Here is a 14,204-nt window from a genome sequence, read left to right on the forward strand (position 1 = left end):
GGTACTTAATGTTTGTTAGATCTTGGAAAGATGGAAGGGGCTTTGTGCAAAAAGCACAAATATACAATCTAGAACATCCTTGAGCCTATACTATTATACAACTTGGTAGCTTTAGAGTAGTACAAATTAACTCCAATTAAAAATACAATACCTCAGTCTGCTTACAGAAATGATTTACTGAGTCTGAGAAGGTATTGAAGGCTGATCTGAATCTGTAATTATATGGATTTTCTTTTGAAATTTGAAGAAAACATGGTCAGATATTACAGTCTGAATACTTTCAATTCTTCAGATGAAACTAATTCAAAAACTATACCAAGTAAGATTCTTTTCCTTCTATCACCATCTATTGCCCAGAATGGTAATAACTGATCAATTAGCACTTTTCATTTATTTAACTCCCTACTGGATGGCACGATGGCACTGCTGCCTCACAGGCAGGGATCCAGGTTCCATTCCCATCTTGGGTCACTGTCTGTATGGAGTCTGCATATTCTCGCTGTGTCTATGTGAGTTTCCTCCAAGTGCTCCAGAGTCCTCCCAAAGTCTGAAACATATGCTGGTTTGGTGGACTGGTCACGCTAAATTCTCCCTCAGTGTACCCGAACAGGTACCAGAGTGTGCTGACTAGGGGATTTTCTCAGTAACTTTGTTGCAATGTTAATATAAGCCTACTTGTGACAATAATAAACTTAAAAAAAAACTGACACTGAAATTTTTAGTTTTAATATAAGACTTTTTCAAACACATTCTCCATATATCATGAAAAAATACTAAAAACGCTTTTGAAAACAAATAGTTTATTTATTATTGAGTATAAAATTGCAATAGAAAGCATATCCAAAAAACAATTCGACAACAGAAACCATTTACTATAAATTTAATTCCACTTACTGTCATTGGCAAATAGGCTTAAGAGAATTTCTCCATGAAATTAAGTGTGAGCTTGAAATAGCTGGAAAAATAGAACTGAAAGTTTAATTCCAATAAATATTCAATATCTGCACAATGCATAGCACATTTTCCCAATTTCTGCAGCGATTACAGAAAAGTAACTCTTATAAAATATCAATTTTAAATTCTCAGATGTTAGTATCAAATACAGATCTGTAAAACAAAATCAGACAGCTGTTAAGTTTGTTTTTTATATTTTCTGTGGTAAACCAATCCATATGATGCATCCAAGAAACACTATCGTGGTTTTTAACTTGAGTGGATCTTAGCTGAAACAATGGGGTCAATAAGTTACCTCTCCTGTCAAATTGATTTCTCCTTCAAGGTAAGCGATGAACACCATCTTTTCACTACTGACTATGAAATCTGGGCCACTAGATTAAATAATACATTCATTAAAATAACATTATATACATGACAATATGCTTCAGTAATCCATGCGGAACAAACTCTAAGTTACAGCAGATTCTAATTTTTTATTCCTGCTTCTGATTTCGTTCATTCCTCCGTGTTCATTAGCCATTGGCATTTCACTCTAGATACATCACTGTAGCACCCAATGGCCAAGGTGATGCAAATACAAGATTTCTGTCAAACACATGAACAAAATAAGCAACTACCGCTCGTCTATGTCAACCTACTATATATAAGAAAATAAAGTTAACATATAACACTGATGTTTCTTGAAACTTACTACTTGTTTTAAAGAGACAGGCATTGAATGCTGTTCTTCATTGTTGCATGCACAATATTTTCTCTGTTTGTTTTCCAAAATCAGGTTGCAGGCCATCATACTGCTCTTCAGGGAAGGCAGTAGGTTGTATAGTTATCTTCTGATGGGGCAAAATCACTACCCTGAAACTACACAACCTACTACCTCACTCTGGCAGAACATTGAGATATTGTCATGGCTGATCCACAAGAAATGCCTGATAAGTTGCATTTTACAAATAACATCTATCAAACCGTGGATACTTAACATATAAGCTGCTTTCCTGAGAAATTAGCGGTTAGCTCTGAACTTAAAATGGAAATTTGTTTAGCCTGATATTTGTGGGGAGGATGATGAACAGGAATCGGTAATCTTAGGCCAGCAGCCCTCAGCAGTGCTATGGAACTAGGAAGAGCATTTCTTCTTTGCTTTGCTTCACAGAAAGATCAATTTGTAAACATTTATCTATCTTGTGCCATATCAGTGACAAAAGACCTGAGCAACCAACCATTAACCCATGTTGTTTGGCATGATCAGGTATTATTTTTAATTCAAATGCTAATGCAAAATTATTCAGATTTTCATTTGATAGTCATGGGAATTAACATAACATGCAGAGAGATCAAATCCCAGAAATATTTAACTTTACATATTTTTGACACAGATTACCTAAGTACAGTACTAATTGAATATCTTCCAAATCCATTATGAAACTAGTACTTTACAACAAAATAGTTTAATTGATTAAATCATAGGTGGCTTATTTATTCCAAGATCTTCATTTAATAGGATCATTTAAATCATTCCTTAGTTTCAAAATATATCCAGATAATTAAAATAATTGTGTTGTTTTCATGATCCATCGCAGTTTTGACAACCACCTTAGGAAAGACAGTAGATTGTATAGTTATCTGACCGGAAGGGTGTAACCCTAAAACTATACAACCTACTACCTCATCCCAAAGGGCAGTAATATTCTGCCGCAACATCCAAGGAGCAAAACGGTATTCCTTATCTAAATGTGCCTGCTTAGAAGGGAACAAAAAAAAGGAAACCAAGAATTGAAAGTGAAATCCATATGAAAAAAACTTTTCTCTGGTCAACACAAAGCAATTGAGAAAAATCTCAGCTGTCATATTCGTAAAGGTAAGTATGTATTAGTACCATAAGAACCAGAATGAAGAGGAAACTGCAACCATAATTATATGAATATTTCTGTCTTAGTTATACTTAGTGGCACCAGCACTCCAATAGAACACAGCATTTAATGACTGCATTTGCTGAACCAAAAGTAAAGCATAGCATTGTGTTTGGAGGCTTGTCACCAGGCAATCATACTGATCAGGTACTTCTCATGTGAAAGCCTCTATAGGGGGGAATCTGTGTGCAGGTTAAGAAGTAGAGAGGCTCTTCAATCAATCGTACTGAAAAATTATCACTAAGAAAAACAGATTGCATAGCACAAAGCTGGACATGTAAATTACATTTAAATCCCAAGTGTGTAAAAATTACACTATGATTATCAGTTGAGCTTGCAATGTGGCTGACTTAAGCTTATTAAAAGCTACATGTATTCATACGCAGAGATCTGTCCGCTGCAGACAAAAGGGACATGTCCAAGCACTGTGCTTTTTTTGAATTAAACAAAAGTATGGGGACAATAGTTCCTTAGTGCATCCTTCATGGCAATGCCTTGACCAGAGTCAACTTGCCAACCAATCAGCAGCCTTTTCTTATGCGGTATAAACTTTTGCTCCCTTTGAAATATGGCATTCTTTCATCTGTCCTGATGAGAGTGAGACAAAAAGCTTTGACAGCATGTCTGTCTTTTCAGGAATACATCTAAATTTTTGTATCAGAAACAAAACAAAGATTGGGACTTCTAGATGGGAATAAGGAAGAAAGATGAAAAAACTAAATTTAAGGAAATCTGCAACTTTGGATTTTCATTTTTCATTGTGCTTGTGCAGAAGTTACTGTTTGCCTCACTGTTAAAACTGAAGTGAAAGCTGAGCCATAAGATCATAAGAAATAGGAGCAGGAGTAGGCCATCTAGCCCCGCCATTCAATAAGATCATGGCTGATCTGAAGTGGATCAATTCCACTTACCCGCCTGCTCCCCGTAACCCTTCATTCCCTTCTCAATCAGAAATCTATCTACCCGTGACTTAAACATATTCAATGAGGTAGCCTCCACCACTTCAATGGGCACAGAATTCCAGAGATTCACTACCCTCTGAGAGAAGAAGTACCCCCTCAACTTTGTTCTAAACTGACCCCCCCTTATTTTGAAGCTGTGCCCTCTAGTTCTGGTTTCCTTTCCAAGTGGAAAGCATCTCTCTACCCCTATACTATCTAGCCCCTTCATTATCTTATACGTCTCTATAAGATCACCCCTCAACCTTCCAAACTCCAATGAGTACAGGCCCAATCTACTCAATCTCTCCCCATAAGCCACCCCCCCCCCCCCCCCCCCCCCCCAATCTCTGGTATCAACCCGATGAACCTTCTCTGCACTTCCTCCAAGGCCAGTATATCTTTTCGCAAATAAGGGGACCAAAATTGCACACACTACTCCAGTTGCGGCCTCACCAGTGCCTTGTACAGTTGCAGCAAGACCTCCCTGCTTTTATACTCTATCCCCCTCATGATAAAGGCCAACATTCCATTTGCCTTGATCACCTGCAGTCTGAATTTTTGCGATTCATGCACAAGGACCCCCCAGGTCCCTCTCCACAGTAGCATGTTGTAATTTTTCACCATTTAAATAATATTCCATTTTACCACTATTTCTTCCAAAGTGGATAACCTCACATTTACCAATGTTTTACTCCATCTGGCAGATTCTCGCCCACTCACTCAGCCTATCCAAATCTCTCTGCAGACTTTCTGCGTCCTCCACGCAATTCGCTTTCCCACTCATCTTCGTGTCATCAGCAAACTTTGTTACCTACACTCAGTCCCCTCCTCCAGATTGTCTATATATATGGTAAACAGTTGAGGCCCCAGCACCAATCCCTGCAGCACGCCACTAGTCACCAAGTGCCAACCAGGAAAGCACCCATTCCAACTCTCTGCTTCCTGCCAGATAGCCAATCCTCAATCCACACTAACACTTTACCCCCAACTCTGCATACCCTAAGCTTCTACAGCAACCTTTTGTGAGGCACCTTATCAAACGCCTTCTGGAAATCTAAAAAACACCACATCCACCGGTTCCCCTCTGTCAACCGCACCAGTCACATCTTCATAAAAATCCAGTAAGTTCGTCAAACACGACTTCCCCTTCATGAATCCATGCTGCGTCTGCTTGATCGAACCATTCTTTTCCAGGTGTCCTGCTATTTCTTCTTTAATGATGGATTCCAACATTTTCCCAACTACAGATGTTAAGTTAACCGGCCTGTAGTTACCCGCCTTTTGTCTACTTCCTTTCTTAAACACTGGCGTAACTGTAGCTGTTTTCCAATCAGCCGGCACTTCCCCAGAGTCCAGCAAATTTTGATAAATAACTACTAACGCATCTGCTATTACTTCTGCCATTTCCTTCAGTACCCTGGGATGCATTCCATCTGGGCCCGGGGACTTGTCTACCAAGCACTACCTCTTTAGTAATAGTAATTGTATTAAGGACTTCACCTCCTACCAACCCTCGATCGTTAATATCTGGTAAGCTATTTGTGTACTCCACCATGAAGACTGACACAAAAAACTTATTTAAAGTCTCAGCCATTTCCTCGTTTCCCACTATTAAATCCCCCCTCTCGTCCTCCAAGGGTCCAACATTCACTCTAGCCACTCTCTTCCTTTTTATATATTTGTAAAAACTTTTACTATCATTTTTTATATTTTGAGCTAGTTTAGTTTCATAATCTATCTTTCCTTTATCACTTTCTTCATAGCTCTTTGTTGTTTTTTAAAGCTTTCCCTATCTTCTAATTCCCCACTATTTTTGGCTGCTCTGTACGCACTGGTTTTTAATTTAATACTCTCCTTTATTTCCATTGATATTTAAATTTAAAAAGAGACACTTTTCCCAAACTATAGCACTTTACATAAACATGCATCATCTGGCACTTGTAAACAGTAATATGTAAATATTTAAACCTGTTAAGACTCATACATTTGTAATGAGTGTTACACGTTTGTAAATGTGATCTATTTTGATATATTTCACTTCTAAAACACAGCATGATTTTTAACTAGATTTCTTTTCTGTCACACTCAAGTTAGTACTTCCAAATACAGAATATTCCAAACCATGAGTGGCTCCATATTGGAAAAAAAGGAAATGGAATGATTTCTCGCTGGTTTTTGAAAAGGCCATCCTGTGACACCAATGGCTGCTCTTTTGCAGCTATAACTCTTACTCGTCCTCTTGCTGCAGCGTTTCCTACAAATACAAAAAAATGCAAAACTTAATGCCAAAGATCATCATGTCAAACAATGTTGTATAAAATGCACATAATGTAAATATATGTCATATTAAAAATTGTAAGAGCTATAAAACATAATACTAATTACGCACCACAGTGCTGAAATAGTCATCACAGCACTGCTAACAATTAATTTACCAATGTCCATGTATTGTTCCACCTCCTCTTCAATAGTCTCATCATTGATAGGGTAAGGTTGAAAAACTTTGCCATTGTTCACCATTACCTTTATTGGAGACAGTACTCAAACTCTCTCTTGATCTGAAGAACTTCAATACAATATTAACTAATAGTAAACAATTACTTTATTTTTTGGTGGGGGGGGGGTGCTGAAGAGGCAAGACTTGATGCCTTCCCTTCTCTGCCCTGGTCTTGATCTTCAACCTTGATTGCTAAATGGTGATTCAGTCCTCAAACCAGACAAGGCTTTGCTTGATTTGATGACTGAAAGATATATGATACTCGTACAGGACAATTCTCTCTTCAGTATGTTTCCATTATTCCTGCATATTCACCTCATCCATGAGATTGGGTACGGGACGGACAGAAACCTGGTGTCTTACAACCACATGACACAGGGCCCAATTTTACCATCATGCTGCACCCATTTTCGGGCGCGAAAACTTGGTAAAGTCAGGCATGAGGCAGGAAGAGCGATCTGCGCCCACCTCCACACTGGTTCCGCTTTTACCAAGGCCCAAAAATGGCTGCAATCAGGACCGCATCCGAAATAGGCATAATGGCATGCATTTAAATTGAATGAATGGGCTGCATGTCCAACTCTACCAGCACCACCTCCTTTACCATTACATTCGCCCATTCAGAAACAGCGCCAAACAGGCGTGCTCCATCTAAGTCCGATTCGGGCACTCCGTCAGTGAAGAGGTAGTGCTGAGCATCCGATGGCTCTCTGTTTGAGATCGGTAGGATTGAGGGTGGAAAGGTGAGTCCAACAGCTCTCTGCTTAAGATGAGTGGGGGGTGATGAAAGGAGGGTCCGCTGCCACTCTGCCTGAGATCAGTGGTGGAAAGGGAATGCCTGCCATTCTACTGGTGATTGGGGGAAGGGGAGAAGAGGGGTCCGCTGCCACCCTGCCTGTGATCAGTGGGGGTGACAGCAAGTCCATTGGCATTCTGCCTGTTATTGGTCTGCTGCCATTCTGTCTGAGATTGGGGGGGAGGGGCGGGGGGAGGTACTGCCACTCTTCCTGAGATCAATGGGGGAGGGAGAAGGAGGTCTGATGCCATTCTGCCTGAGATCTATGGGAGGTGATGGGGGTGCCCACGATCGATCAGGATGGCAGGGGTGGGGGGCATATCGGGGTCAGTAATGTTGTGGGGGTAGGGCAATGTCTGTGGGAGGCAGGGGGAGGGATTATCTAGCCTGGGGATGTGGCAGGGGAGCAGCATTCTATCATATGCATGCACAGTTGGAGGTGCCAGTTGGAGCTGCAGGGTTTTGGGCACATTACGCCCCACTCAGGCTTGTGCAGTGCAGTTCAGAATCACTGATATTTTTGCTAGCAGAATGCATATGGGGGCATCTGAGAACGGGTCTAAAAGTCAGATTTGAAACACTCCCAGTTTCAAGTCTGCCCAGCACTTAGTACATTGTGGGCCCTATTTTACCATTTTGATTCTAAGCTCTATCATGCTTCAAAAAATATTTAAGCTCGGAAATCCATATGATCTTTTATAAGAAGTTCATTCTCTCACATACAAATATGAGCAGGAAGTCAGTTGACAGAACGGAACAGAGCACGAATAAAATAACTGTTAGTTATCATGCATTATTGTTGACCAAAAAGGAGAATAATCAAAAGTTAAAGGGGCACTGTCTCTATGCAAAAGTGTCTGATTATTTTTTTTCTGTCGGAAAATGGAAGAGCGCCAGAAGATCTTTTGCCATGATGAAAATATTATATGCAAGTAGCACAATTATGCATTTCAACAATAGCCAAGCATTTCCGCTTTGTGTTGAAGCGGTGGTCCAGATGCAAATTGCACTTGTTTTCATGTTTCTTTTGCTCAAGTTTCCACTCAAACCATTTGCATTTCATTGGTTTCAATTTGCGGAATTTCTGGATGTTATCAATTTTGTGGATGGTGCAGACTTCTACTGTAATGTTTGTTAAAAGTGGCACAATAGATTACAGAAACTGATTTGCCCTGGATATAATTTGCAGCTAAAATTCCTTGATCTTTTTGTCTGGTTTGTTTGCTCTTTGGGCAAATTGTTGAAAAAAGCAACGCAACCAACAGAAACTCCAGTCCACATGGTTATGAGGTTTGTTATATTAACTTAATGGAGAAAAAAATTGCTGTTTTTAAAAATTATTTTTAAAATGAATGCACCTTTGTGCAGTATCAACAATCTGCATCACCTCATTAAAGGAGCAATTCACGTTCATAGAATTCCATACAATTTCTGTTCTTCTCTAGAGAAAGGGACTCAGTTGAGAAGATTAAATTCATAGACTATCATTTTTAAAATGTCACATAAATTTCATTTAAATAAAATATCTGTTGAACAATAATTCCCTCTGACTCTTCATAACAGAAACAGAACTTCCCCTGAAACAAGAATCGCGCTCCTCTCAAATATTCATATTATTAGCTTCTCTCTTTGCCCTTTTCTAGTCTATGACTACATTATTTTATTGTTTAATTTCTTTTTCTAATCTCACACTAAAAATTGCACTATACACAACTTGACAGTCTAATATTAATATAAACATTCTCCTCCAATTGTATTGTTAAAAAACAAATAAAAAGCAGAAATCTACCTTGGTTGCTTCTATTAAGAGGAGGGGTACATTTTGTCAGTGAACAGAGTTTATCACAGCAGAGGTGCCAGGAACACCATTCCAGGTCTATGATAGTATTCACACAACTGCTGGTCTTGGCTCCAGAGAAACAATCGTCTGGTCTATGTCTAGCAGGCCAACATTAATGTAAGTCCGAATTTTATAGAAAATAACAGACAGATGGTTGGAGAAGTGCAGCAAAGTCATATTCCATCACAACAGTGCTTCATTTCAGATTTGGTATGTGCATGGCTGACTGGTTGGAGTTACTTATCCAATAGCCATCCTTTCCAAGTATCACAGACAGGGGACTCTATGCCGTATTTAAAAAAATCCCCTAGCATCTGTTGTTTTATATAATAAATACAAATTCCTTAGCATTATTCAGCTAAAGTCCCAATATTGTTGCTTGTCAAATCATGTGTTATACATGTGAGAGCTTGCTTTTTCCAAATTCTGGTCCTCATTCAGTCTTATTCAGTAGGGAAAATAATAAATTATTCAAGTACTAGATGTTTTACGGAACAATATTCTGGGCAATGTTAATAATATCTCAAAGATGAAATCGTGTTAATGATTTACATGGGCAAATTGACCATATCCTCTGGATATGTTGTTACTCCAACACCGGCATCTCCACATTATGTTGTTACTACTATGTGACTTAATACTGTATGATATTTTACATAAAATTTGTATTTTGCAAAATGTAGGATATTTTCTGACAATGAAATATGTGAATTGTGCGCCTAAGACTCCACACGTGAGCATGTGATGATGACAGTTATACTTAAGAAGAATGGATAAACACCGCTGATGTACTTTTGATGAAATTAGACAGACTCATTTTCACATCACAATGAATTACATTGTATATTTCAAGTATTTCTGAATGAAACAACAGTTTTTTAAGAAGTACCTTAGTGAAACAAAATGCCGGTTGAGTTAAATGGTAAGAGCAGGGAGATATGGTAATTTTTTTGAGGAGTCTGATTCTTGCTTCTTGTTATGTTTCTGTTATGAGGAGAATTGAGTTACAATGTGGCAGATCTATCTTTGTCATACACTTTGCATGTGCCTTCTCTACTTGAGTGCGGAATTGCTATATTAATTGGAAGATCTGATACTAGTGAAATCTTTGTTAAAGTGGTAAAAGTATAGAATTCTGCATATGTCATAATATCCCTGTTGTTATATCATGCGTTTAGCTTGCTCTTAAATTTCACAACAACATAATGATTTAGTTTATGAACCATTTTTGAGCAGATCACGTAGGAGGCCAACTACAGGCTTGAGTAGATTTAAGTTATTGTACGTAAATCAGATCTTTTGCAATTGTCATAGAGTCATTTAGCAAAAAATTATCATGCATCCTACAGCTGTATAACAAACCTTTCAACTTGTACTAGTTTTAGAACTGTGTATATTTATATTGTTATTTGTAAGTCATCATATATTAGAATGGAAAATGTGTAGTATGGACCAATGTTTTTAGTTTTGAAATCCATGGTTAATGGGTGTTTATTCATATTTACAAAGCAATTCAACAACAGTTAGCTAAATGTGAGTCAATTTTTTTCAGTGAAGGCATGCTCTTACATACCATTTTTACGTTGGCTGCTTCAGCCTGAGAAACATAGAAATATTTATGGAAGGGGAAGTTAGCATCAAACTAAATTAAAAGTACAGCACAGGCATAAAAGCAAGTCTGTGGGAGCTGATGGACCTGTGTAACACCTAGTCCATTGCTACAGAATTACACATGCTGCTGCATATTGTGGATGGAGATAAAACTACCCTGATTAGTACTTCAGAGTGGCTTTTTGAAAGGATAGCAATATCATATCTGGAAGGAAATAATGGCCCATTCGGCCAACTTGTCAGTGTCTTTCTGAAGTCACTCAGCATCACCTTCACAATTCCCTATTCTCCTTAGCTCAGGATCTTCTGCAAATTTAAAGATTTTGCCCTCAATACTCATCTCAAAGTTGTTTATATAAATCACAAAAAGCAAGGGTTGCAACACACTGATTCCTGGGGAGCACTACTTTCAACCTGTCTGATAAATGCCCCTCTATAGCTACCCTCTGTTTCCTTCTTTTAGCCATCTTCTAATCCATGCTGCCAAGGACCCATTAATCCCAAACATTTCTAATTTTCTAACCAACCTGCCAGATGGCACTGTCTCAAATTCTTTCTAAAAGTCCAAATATACAACATCCACAGCACTACCCTCATCCACTGCATGTGTCACCTCGTCAAAGAACTCAATTAAATTTGTCAGACATAATCTGCCCTTGTCAAAGCCATGTTGGTTGGTTAAGTGTATATTTATTTATCTTAACCCATGTTATGGCCTTCATCAGTTTTCCCACTATTGATGTCAAGCTGACAAGTCTGTAGTTTCCTGGGATCCAAAACATTTAAGTATCAGAAGCAGAAAGTACAAGGATTTGAAATCTCTTTACCTTGTGTAAATTGACATTGTGAAATTGACAGGAAAGAATTAGAGAGAATGGGCCATCAATCAAGTAATATCTTCTGAGTGCAACCATTTTTCAACAGACTATTGGATATCTGGGCTCTCAGCTATGTATTCTTGATTGAGAGCAATTTTTATGAGGGGCCATGAAGTGTGATGAGTTGACATGAATGGATATGGGAAATGTGTAGGGAATGAATGAGTCTGAGGGATGATAATGAGAGAGCTGTTGATTTTAAACTTGATTTTATTACAATTAGGACGAAGTTCCAGAGCATCAAGATGGGCCTTTTAAACAACGTGAAATAAAACTTCCAATTTTACGGGCACTGTCTCCCAGAGTGGCATGCCAAACCAGGAAATTTTCCAATCCATCATAATGGTTCCTTGTCAGTCAAAGGTGTTTGACAAAGGTATCAAATTGTAAAATATCCCCTTAAACATTCCTATGTATGTGAACCTTTGCAATGTTGCAATAAACTAATGGAGAAAAATATTCTTTATATTGTTAGGCTTTAAATTATCACTTTTTGCAACTTTAGATTTTGTAAAATGTTGATTCTTTATCAAAGTATATCAGTTTGCCTTTTTTTAAAATCTATCTCTGCTTCATTGTAAAAGTGTTTCCATTTTTCAGGTTTTCGATTAATTTTCAGTTACAGCAAAGAGAAAACATTGTCACCCAACATATGATCCAATTCCTATTTTTGGAGGAGTTGTGTAAAAATGGCCTTCTAATATAGGTCACAGCTTTTGCACCTCACATTTCAGACAAAGCTCTGCAGGATCCAAGTTCATCCACATCAATTCAACTCCACAATTAGATGTGAAATAAGGTTAGACAAGTCACAAACTGCTTCTAATGGTGGATGATGTAAAATGTTCAAACCTCTAGAATGACAATGGGAATGAGTGACTTTGAAAGAGCTTCAGAGTCACGATGAATCCCTCCAAGTAGAAGTTAAGCATATAACTGGTGGATCATATTGTCTTTTTCATTTTCTGAGCATAGTTGAATTATTTCTTAGAGGGGTAATTCAGATCTGTAACAGAAAACAGCAACTTGCTGACTGTAGTGATGAAATCCAATCAAAAACTTTATGAGCTAACTGTGAAGAAAAACAACAATGGGGAACATGAAAAATGTCCATAGTTTGTTTATTGCATTACGACTGAGATATGAGAAATACTAATCAATAATATTTTAAAATGCATTTGCAGGGTTGGAACAAATTGAAGAGTTACGGTGATACTTAAATTTCAAAATTGTATAATCAATCTTTAATCATTTATCAGGCTTGAATAGAACAAGGCATTAAGTGCAGCATGTCAGGCAGACTCTTTGTTGTACTTGATGTTCAATGATGTGTTGGATTATCTGTATACATTATTAATAGAAGTGTTGCTTAAGGCTCAAGTCACTGGTGTAGATGAAAGTCAAGAACATCTGGATTGTTGCACAATAAAGTGTCATCAAAGTTGAATATTTAAATATCCAAATTGTACCCATAAGAGACTCCAAAAAATCTATGTTTCATTTTTTCCTTTTCTTTAGAACACAAAATTCCATTAAGATTTAGCTTCAAGTAACTGACGTTTATGGAAGTAGTACTTGTGTGTTTTGCGAAAATTATGCCATTGAAGCAGTTTAGACGAAAGCAAATAAAACAATGACAAAAAAAAATTGACCAGGGCAGTGGACATTGTATATATGGTCTTTAGTAAAGCCTTTGATAAGATTCTTCATGGCAGATTGATACAGAGGGTGACATCTTATGGGATCCGAGGTGAGCTGGTAAGATGGATATAAAACTGGCTCAGGCAAAGAAAGCAGTGAGTAGCAGTGGAAGCGTATTTTTCTAATTGGAAGTCTGTCACAAGTGCTGTTTCACAAGGATCAGTGCTGGGGCCTCTATGATTTGTAATAAATATAAATGATTTGGAGGAAAATATAAATGGTCTGATTAGTAAATTTGCAGATGATACAAAAATTGGGGGAGTAGTGGACAGTGAGGACGATTATCAGAGAAATACAGCAGGATGTAAATCAGCAGGAGACCTGGGTTAAAAGATGACAGATAAAATTTAACCCAGACAAATGTGAGGTGATGCGATTTGGAAGGTTTACAGGAAAGTATACAGTAAATGATTTGATTTTGATTTGATTTATTGTCACATGTATTAACATACAGTGCAAAGTATTGTTTCTTGTGTGCTATACAGATTAAACGTACTGTTCATATAGAAGGAAACAAGCAAGTGCAGAATGTAACAGTCATAGCTAGGGTGTAGAGAAAGATCAACTTAATGCAAGGTAAGTCCATTCAAAAGCCTGACAGCAGCAGGGAAGAAGCTGTTCTTGAGTAGGTTGGTACATGACCTCAGACTTTTGTATCTTTTTCCTGGAAGAAGGTGGAAGAGAGAATGTCCAGGTGTGCATACGGTCCTTAATTATGCTGGCTGCTTTGCCGAGGCAGAGGGAAGTGTAGACAGAGTCAATGGATGGGAGGCTGGTTTGTGTAATGGACTGGGCTATATTCATGACTTTTTGTAGTTTCTTGCAGTCTTGGGCAGAGCAGGAGCCATAACAAGCTGTGATAGAACCAGAAAAAATGCTTTATATGATGCATCTGTAAAAGTTGCTGACAGTCATTGCTGACATGATAGAGCCCTTAAAATATTAGCATACAGAGGGAACTCGGCATGCAGATCCACACACCGCCTGGACCTGTATGTCCCCTTGAAGATGACAACTCAGACGGACAAGATGGTCAAAAAGGCATATGGCTTGCTGGCCTTCAAAAGTCAGGGAGC

At 38.2% G+C, this 14,204-nt stretch overlaps 1 long non-coding RNA gene across 2 annotated transcripts in view; it reads right to left on the reverse strand.

The window, feature by feature from the left end:
• Positions 1-12,917: 12,917 nt before the first annotated feature.
• The window catches only part of LOC145344076 (uncharacterized), a 144,448-nt gene continuing 143,161 nt past the window's right edge, over positions 12,918-14,204 (reverse strand). For both annotated transcript variants that reach the window (XR_013886835.1, XR_013886834.1), the window contains exon 4: positions 12,918-13,982. This is a non-coding gene — a long non-coding RNA (uncharacterized LOC145344076). The remainder of the gene's footprint in view (positions 13,983-14,204) is intronic.

The sequence above is a fragment of the Carcharhinus amblyrhynchos genome, chromosome 6 (assembly GCF_965287045.1).
Source record: "Carcharhinus amblyrhynchos chromosome 6, sCarAmb.v2.hapA, whole genome shotgun sequence".
Lineage (NCBI taxonomy): Eukaryota > Metazoa > Chordata > Chondrichthyes > Carcharhiniformes > Carcharhinidae > Carcharhinus > Carcharhinus amblyrhynchos.